Here is a 9,440-nt window from a genome sequence, read left to right as displayed (position 1 = left end):
CGCGTGCAGCAACGAAGACCAAAATAAATTTTAAGAACATTACGTGTGCGTAGACCCTCTGCCACCTCACAGAAAACAGCATTTCTTGTTAAGTGTGCCCAGTGTGTATTAAGAGCTCAACAACTATGGTTTCCACCCAGGAATCCGTCAGGGGACTTATTATACGTGGGGTGTTGGTGTTATCTGGGCAAGACAAAAGCCCCGTTCTCCCCTGGTCGGATGTTAGGTGCTAATAATTCGGGTCACCTCCTGAGGGTGATTCTTAGCCTGGTTCTCAAATATGGGCATCAGTCATGTCACAGGTAAACAGGGCTCATGAGCTTCTCCATGTATAAACCAAAAGACCACCTGGGAAGTAGATTGTCCTAGAAGTGTAACTAAAGATGAGCAATGGGCAAAAACACAGGGTGATCAACTTGGATGCTGGCATTCTTGACGGGATATCTCCGATTCTGGAGGGCAAATGAGCAGAGCTGCTCTGTGTCACCCAGCGAGGTCTGCCTGGAGACATGCTGGTGTTTACCTGCCACATCCTTTCAGGTTTATTGCACTCAATCGCCTTGTATATTTAATGCGGAAATTTGCTGAAGTGGTTACCAAGCCACGGGGAATAGGAAAGCATGAGGGAGCTGCTTTCTGACCCTGAGGCTGGCAAAGTTGCCTCCTTAACCAGACCTGTGCTGGGTTACGACGTTATTTGCATTTAGAGCATTGAGTCTTGAAGCTAAAATTGTAGCAGGAGCTCATTGGAGTACAGGCAGCCCGCACTGCCATGGATTTAGGATGTTTACTCAATGATGGATGAGAACTTTCAGGCAAAGAAGGATTTTCCCCTCCGTCTTTCCACAATCCAATGTCAGTCCACAGTGATCAAGGTCCTGATTTGGGGGTGAGTGTGCAGGGCCTTTTTAAAAGTCTTCACAGGCAAGAAGAACAGATTCTGTATCTGACCTTCATAATTTTGCTCTCAAATAGGTGGGAAAAAAAGTAGAAATAGTGACAGATTTTATTTTCTTGGGCTCCAAAATCACTGTGGATAGTGACTGCAGCCACGAAAATAAAAGACGCTTGCTTCTTGGAAGGAAAGCTGTGACAAACCTAGACAGGATATTCAAAAGCAGAGACATCATTTTGCCAACAAAGGTCCATATAGCCAAAGCTATGGCTTTTCCAGTAGTCATGTAGGGATCTGAGAGTTGGACCGTAAAAAAGGCTGAGCACCAAAGAACTGATGCTTTTGAATTGTGCTGGAGAAGACACTTGAGAGTCCCTTGGACAGCAAGATCAAACCATTCAATCTGAAAGGAAATCAACCCTGAATATTCATTGCAAGGACTGATGCTGAAGCTCCAATACTTTGGCCACCTGATGTGAAGAGCCAACTCACTGGAAAAGACCCTGATGCTGGGAAAGATTGAGAACAGAAGGAGAAGGGGGCAACAGAGGATGAGATGGTTGGATGGCATCAGTGACTCAATGGACATGTGTTTGAGCAAGCTCTGGGAGATGGTGAAGGACAGGGAAGCCTGACCCTGTCCTTGTGCTACGGACCCTGGGATTGCAAAGAGTAGACACAACTGAGTGACTGAGTAACAACAAGAACTAAGAAGCAATTGGATGAGATGTCAGTGGGGCTAGGGTTTACAGTGGGGCTGAAGGACCGCATTGCTTTGCCCGAGTTTGGGCAAAGCTGTATTAAGTGCCACTCACACATGTAGGAGACGTGGGTCGGGAAGATCCCCTGGAGAAGGAAATGTAAACCCACTCCTGTGTTCTTGTCTGCGAAATCTCGTGGACAGAGGAGCCTGGTGGGCTAGAGTCCATGGGTTCACAAAAGAGTCAGACCTGACTGAGCGCCTGAAACAACATCTCGGGCCTGATGTTGAATCAGGAGCATCTGGCCGCTGTGCCACTGCACGAGGGACTCAGAGAATCCCCAGCAGAGGCCCCCATGCCCCTACCAAGAGTTTGTCTTCAGGTTCTTGGAACTGATTCCTGATGCCTCCAGAAAAGGGAGGCCTCCCATTTCCGAAGTTCCCACTCCTCCCTCCTGTGATAAGACATAGAAAGAAGAACAGCCACAGGTTTCTGTCAGTCCAGGCAGAACAAGACTGCTGATCCCACAGAGTAAGGGAAAGACATTTGTCCTCAGAGAGGAGCCTCTTTCCTGAAGGGGATTCCTTACAACGTGGCTCTCGCAGCCTCCATCCTACACTTGGACCCAGAGGCAAGGACGTGAGCAAACCCTAAAGTGCTCAGAAGCATTAATCTCCCGTGCTCTGGTCCTGCTGTGTGTGCACGTGTGAATGTTAAGTCGCTTCAGTCGTGTCTGACTCTTTGGAAACTCATGGACTGTAGCCCACCAGGCTCCTCTGTCCATGGGGTTCTCCAGGCAAGAATACTGGAGTGCAATGCTATGCTCTCCTCCAGGGGATCTTCCCAAACACAGATGGAACCTGTGTCTCTTACATCTTCTGCATTGGCAGGTGGGTTCTTTACCACTAGGACCACCTGGGAAGCCCCCTGGTCCTGCTGGTATTTAGTTATAAGACTTTGCTTTGGGCCTGATGGTGGGTGAAAAGTTGGGGACAATAATACCAACACATAAGGTTGTTTCATAAATGAAGTTCACATTTTTAAACAGTTTGGTTAGAAAAACCCACTCTGAGTATCAGCTTTGCTGCTTGCTAACTGGGTCACTGGGGACAAAGTCATTCGCCCACTCTGAGTCTTCATTTTCCCTATCTTAAAATGGGGAGAAATGGCTATGAAAGAGTGGAGGGATGTGCTTTTCACAACAAGTATATTTCATGGTTTTCAATAACTGTTAGATTCATGTCTCAATTTGATGGAAAGATGTATTTCCCCTTGAATTTAGGGAGGAATCAGAGGAGATTATGTTTTTTATGCTGAAGTTATAAACACTGGCCTACCTCCAGCTAAAAGTCTTTCTGTTTTTACAAGCACTTGAGGGGGATCCAAATGACACCCCAAAATGTGACTCTTAAAGGATTTGAAACTTTTGCCTCATTTGAACCCTGTCATTTCACAACCTTTGCTTTGAGAGAGGCCTGGCTTCCCAGTACTCATGGTTGTTTGCTTTGCCATCTAAACCAGTGTGCACAACAGATATAAAGTAGAACTACTTTTTTTCCCCCAGTAAGCTCTAGAATTTTCCTGTTTGAACTCAGTATAAAAAGAGTTAAACTCAAAGTAACAGCCCCCCCAATTTGCCACATCCAGGAACCCCTTTTTCCTCACAGAGGTTTAGGACAGGAGAATCAGATGTGAGCAGCAGTTGTAATGATGAATTGTTGGGGAAGATTTATTACCAGGGGAAGGGATAGTTTTGAATCTACTTTTCTTGGTGCACACAACAAGTATTTATGTAATTCTGCAAAGCACTTTTGAGATAGAAACACACATGTGCACATACACAGGAACTATATTTAGTAACACTACCCATGCAGTCTTGGCCTTAAAAACTCCTGTTTCATCATCTGGCTGGAGAGCCAGTAGCCTGCGCTTTACTAGGAGCCCAGGGACAAAAAGCCTTATAAATACTAGAATCAGCCAACCAGACAGAGCGTGGACAGCAACACCGTCACAACTAAATTACTGTTTCGAGGTGATACATCTTAAATCAGCACACAGTTCTTTCCGATTTCAGTAGTTTGAAATGGAAACAATGCAAATCAACTAATTTACAAAACCAAAACCAATTCACAAACATAGACAGCAAACTTAACAGTTACCAAGGGGGAAAGGGGAGGAGAAGGGATAAATTAAGAGTATGGGATGAATAGATACATTAATACAGTCTGGTATGTATAAATGATCAGGCTTCCCCAGTGGTTCAGTGGTAAAGAATCCGCCTCCCAATTGCAGGAGACAGGGGTTCGATCCCTCGGTCGGGAGAATTCCCCGGAGAAGGAAATGGCAACCGCCTACAGTGTTCTTGACTGGGAAATCCCATGGACAGAGGAGCCCGGTAGACTGCAGTCCGTGGGGCTGCAAAAAAGTCGGACACGACTTAGTGACTAAAACAACAAAAATGAATAAAACAGATAAACCACAAAGACTTACTATATAGCACATGGAATTATATTCAATATATTGTAATAACCTATGATGGGAAAGAATCTGAAGCTGTCCATCTGAAAGTAACACAGTATTAGAAATCAACTATAGCTTAATAAATTTAAAAAATTTTTAAAGAAAATAAGCAAATAAATAAATTGTTTGAAATGAATCAAGGGAGGGGGAAGACAGTATTGACCACAGCAACTGAATTTCTGAAAAATATTTTATTTACAAATAAAGTCTTACATATGAATCTTCAGACTTACTAGTCCCAACAAACATTGCACTGATTGATATCTGTGTCAACTAGAAAGATCAGAAAGGGAAGGAGACGGTTCCATTCTGTAGTATTTACAGGTATCTGCCTTTGTTTGCGGAGAAGGCAATGGCACCCTACTCTAGTACTCTTGCCTGGCAAATCCCATGGATGGAGGAGCCTGGTAGGCTGCAGTCCATGGGGTCGCTAGGAGTCGGACATGACTGAGCAACTTCACTTTCACTTTTCACTTTTCATGCATTGGAGAAGGAAATGGCAACCCACTCCAGTGTTCTTGCCTGGAGAATCCCAGGGACGGGGGAGCCTGGTGGGCTGCCGTCTATGGGGTCGCATAGAGTCGGACACGACTGAGGCGACTTAGCAGCAGCAGCAGCCTTTGTTTGATCTGAGACAGTGGTGATTCACAGAGCTATTGCAGTGTGTGAAACAGTCTGCTGGTAATGCCAGCTCAGATCTTCCAGAACTAAACCTATGATGAATTCCAGGGGACCAAAACCTCTTTATGATTTCTGCAGAGCAGACTCATATCCGAGTGTGTTCATGACATTTACAGTAGTGAGGTGCCTGGGGAACAGGAAGGGGTGCTTTGTAAGGACAGATAAGCTCTGATTAGGCGTATGAGCTCATTCATCAGATAAAAATATGACACCTGGGCTTTAACCCATTCTTTATTCTGAAAGAAAAGAAGTGGAGGATGAAGGGAACCCAGAGCCTTTAGTATTGATTTTTCACAGGCTGCCTCTCTTAACGCATTTTGTGGTTTGTTTCAACCCCATCCTTTAAACTGGTGGGAATGTAGATTGCTGCAGCCACTGCGGAAAACAGCATGCAGGTTTCTTAAAAAACTAATAAAATTAGAACTCCCATATGACTCAGCGATTCTACTCCTAGGTATACACCTACAGAAACCCAAACACTAATTCAGAAAGGCACATGGACCCCAACATTCATAGCAGCAGTATTTCAATAGCCAAGATACGGAAACAATCTAAGTGCCCGTAAACAGAGGAATAGATAAAGAAAAACGGTACTTGTATACAATGAAACACTACTCATTCTCTTTTTCTAAAAAAAGATGAAATTCTTCCAATTGCAATAACATGTACGGACCTAGAGGGCATTATGTTTAGTGAAATAAAGTCAGGCAGAGAAAGACACTGTGATATCACTTATATGTGGAATCTAAAAATACAGATATATCATCAAATATGCAGATGATACCACTCTAATGGCAGAAAGTGAAGAGGGACTAAAGAGCCTCTGGATGAGGGTAAAAGAGGAGTGGAAAAATTGGCTTAAAATTCAGTATTTGAAAAACTAAGATCATGACATCCAGTCCCTTCATTTCATGGGAAACACAAGGAGGAGAAATGGAAGCAGTGACAGGTTTTATTTCCTTGGGTTCTGAAATCACTGTGGATAGTGACTCTGGCCATGAAATTAAAAGACATTTGCTCCTTGAAAGAAAAGCTATGACAAACCTAGACAGCATATTAAAAAGCAGAGACAACACTTTGCCATGGCGTGCTGCAGTCCACGGGGTCGGAAAGAGTCAGACACGACTGAACGACTGAAATAAACTGAACTGAACTGATGGTTTTTCCAGTAGCTGTGTACGAACGTGAGAGCTGGACCATAAAAAAGGCTGAGTGCCAAAGAATTGATGCCTTTGAACTGTGGTGTTGGAGAAGACTTGAGAGTCCCCTGGATCAAACCAGTCCATCCTAAAGGAAATCAACCCTGAATGCTCACTGGAAAGACTGATGCTGGAGCTGAAGCTCCCATACTTTGGCCACCTGATGGGAAGAGCCAGCTTCTTGGAAAAGACCCTGATGCCGGGAAAATCTGAAGGCAAAAGGCGGGCAGCAGAGGATGAGGTGGTTAGAGAGCATCACTGACTCACTGGACATGCATTTGAGCAAACAACAAACTTTGGGATATAGTGAAGGACAGGGAAGCCTGGTGTGCTACAGTCCACGCGGTCCCAAAGAGTCAGACATGACTTAGTGACTAAACAACAGCAAGCCATAACAAATAAGAAAGCAATTCACAGGTATAGAGAACAAACTAGCGGTTAGCAATGAGCAGAGAGAGGGAAAGGGGACAGGATAGGGGTAGGGGGTTACGTACAAACCACAATGCATAAAATAAATAAGCTGCAGGGATATGTTGTACAACATAGGGAATATAGCCAGTATTTTACAATAGCTATACATGGAATACAATCTTTAAAAATTGTGAATCACTATGCTGTACACCTGAAATTTATATAATATTGTACATCAACTATGTGTCAATAAAAATAAACAAATATTTTTAAAGCTTTGGCAATTTGTTTCATCTTCTCCTCTGTTTCTTCCTCCTTTTCTAAGGGAGCAGAAAGAAACTTTCTTAGAGGTCCTCTTAGTAAAGTGAAGTCGCTCAGTCGTGTCCGACTCTTGGACCCCATGGACTGTAGCCCACCAGGCTCCTCCCTCCATGGGAGCCTCCAGGCAAGAGTACTGGAGTGGGGTGCCATTTCCTTCTCCAGGGGATATTCCCGACCCAGGGATCGAACCCGGGTCTCCCGCATTCCAGGCAGACGCTTTAACCTCTGAGCCACCAGAAAGCCCCAGAGGTCTTCTTAACCCTGCTCTATATCTTAGGGGACTCGAAATATTCTCAGTGTCCTCAGTTTCTCTTCCAATGGGAGCACAGTTTGAAAGATGGACTCCACCAGCCTTCATCTGAAGAGACACAGTACAGCCTAACACAGAGAGGGCTTCTCTTCCTCTATTTCAAAGCAGCTTCCAGATCTGGTGTTTTGAACACATCTCCCCAGGGCTTGAAAGCCCGAAAGTCCTATCTTCACGTAACAGTTAAGGAAATTATGGGGTAGAGGTTAAATGACAGTTTCAAGTGAAAAGCTCATGCTACAACCCAGGTCTTCCTTGTTCTGGTTAGTTCCTTGTCCTGGTTCTCCTTTATCACAAAATGCTCTTGCACAATCCACCCTCTGGGACAGTGTTAGTAAACAAAGACGGCTGTCAGCCACCTGCCTGCAGAAATAAAGGCGATTACACATGTATCTTAAGGCTCAGTCTAAGTTGCCAAGACTTGAGACACCCTCTTGACTTCCACTAACTTCTCAGGTGCTCCAACCCTTTGGCCACCTTGATGCAAGGAGCCGACTCATTGGAAAAGTTCCTGATGCTGGGAAAGACTGAAGGCAGGAGGAGAAGGCAGAGGAGGAGGTGGTTGGATGGCATCACTGACTCAATGGGAATGAATTTCAGCAAACTCTGTGAGATGGTGAAGGACAGGGAGGCCTGGTGTGCTGCAGCCCGTGGGTCACAGAGTCAGACAGGACTGAGAGAGTGGACAACAAAAGCGTCCTAGAAGTTACAGGGCTGGAAATGGACCGTGATGGTCACCGGGGCCTGGATCCACAGGGAAATGAAGGTCAGGGAGTTTCTAATTATAAACAACAAGCCAGAGTTTGGACTGGCTGTTTTTGTCGTCTCAGAAAACCTTCCACAGAATGACTTGTCTCCCTTCATTGTGTGAGGTTTGCGCTTTTTGAACTGCTCTGTTTAGACAGTTTGAAAGTGTTTTTTCATTAATTTTTGCTGGCCAAGCGTCTCCCGAAGCTGAGTTAAGAAGCAGAATAATGAGGCTTTCAATCATACACGGGACTGACAATCAGCTAATAAAAAAATTCCTTTTTTTTTTCCTTCCTATTTCCTCAAAAGGCAGTTCTCAGAAAAACAATTCATTTACTGTATGTACCCTGTTTACCAGCAAGGTTAAAAGTTCAGGAAAAAGAAAGACATCAAAATATTTACATTAAAGCAAATCAGAGTCCTCCTCCTGCGTCTGGCGCTGTAGGCTTCGGATCGGCCGCTTGTCGTGCCCCTGAAGCAGGGAAAGCCACGCTCTGGCTGGCGGGCCCCACACTGCTCCGGCTCACTCTATCTACCACCGGTTTTTCTTTTTTCTTTTCCTGTATTGCCGTCTTTGCTTCTCTCACTTTCTAGATCTTTTCTTCCCTTGGATATGATTTTATGGCTGAGGTCATTAAGACCCCATCCCAGTAATTTTGCTGACGGCCTATTTCTACCACTTCCTTTATTATTTATAATTGTGACTTTTAAAAAATTCTCCATTTTCATGTATTAAAATAGTTAAGATGATGGTCACCGTTTATTGATTCTGTACTTGGTGCCTCATGTTGGGCCAAGTGCCTTCATAAGGGGGCTTCCCAGATGGCTCAGCTGGCCAAGAATGCTCGCACTGCAGGACACACAGGAGATGCAGGTTCCGTGCCTGAGTCCAGAAGGGCTTTCATACATTGCGGCAAATACCCTTGTGTGCCCAGCCTGGGAAGCATTTCTCTCCATAGTTGATGATTTTGGAAATCGAGACTCAAAGAGATTAAACTTGCAGAACAAGACCATGCAGACCAGACTTGGGACCCAACAGATCAAGTGCTGGAATTTATGGCATCTTCATTTCTCTACTTTAGAGGAAGAGCCCCAGGACTGACCAGCTTTTCAGAAGTACTTTCCTGGGTCCTTCTTGCCTCGGGAAGGAACGGATCAAGGAAAGTCAGGTGTCCCTCTACTAACGCGAGCAATAATCTTCCAGAGGGTGTGGCGGGCAAGGGCCAGGCAGGGGAATATGCCAGCCGTGGGTCAGGCCAACCATCCTCGCCTGTGGTCAGCACCTCGCTGCTGTGCTGATCATGGTGGAAATCTGGCCTTAACTAGAGGAGGGCTCTACCAGGCTGGGCTGTGTGGCCTCTGCAAGTCTGTCCAGGAGGAGGCAGTCCTGGGGTGTCAGCCAGGGACACAGAGCTGGAGTGGGCAGCTCAGCTCTCCTCCACACAGACAGTGGGCATGAACCTTGGAGCCAGGAACACTCCTCCTGCCACCTGTGCAGGGCAGAGAGAAAGGGCATCCAGAGTGAGTCTGCTGTGGGCACGTCCTTCTTGTGGCCCTACTATGTGCCAGTCACCAGCCGGGCATGAACAATGGGGCCGGGGGCAGCCCCCAGCCCCTGGGTGAAGATGGCTCAGGGCCTGTGCTCACCAGGCCCAGAG

This window comes from Bos indicus x Bos taurus, chromosome 11 (genome assembly GCF_003369695.1).
Source record: "Bos indicus x Bos taurus breed Angus x Brahman F1 hybrid chromosome 11, Bos_hybrid_MaternalHap_v2.0, whole genome shotgun sequence".
NCBI classification, from domain to species: Eukaryota; Metazoa; Chordata; class Mammalia; order Artiodactyla; family Bovidae; genus Bos; species Bos indicus x Bos taurus.
The sequence above is the reverse complement of the archived record's forward strand: the minus strand, read 5'-3'. Positions refer to the sequence as shown.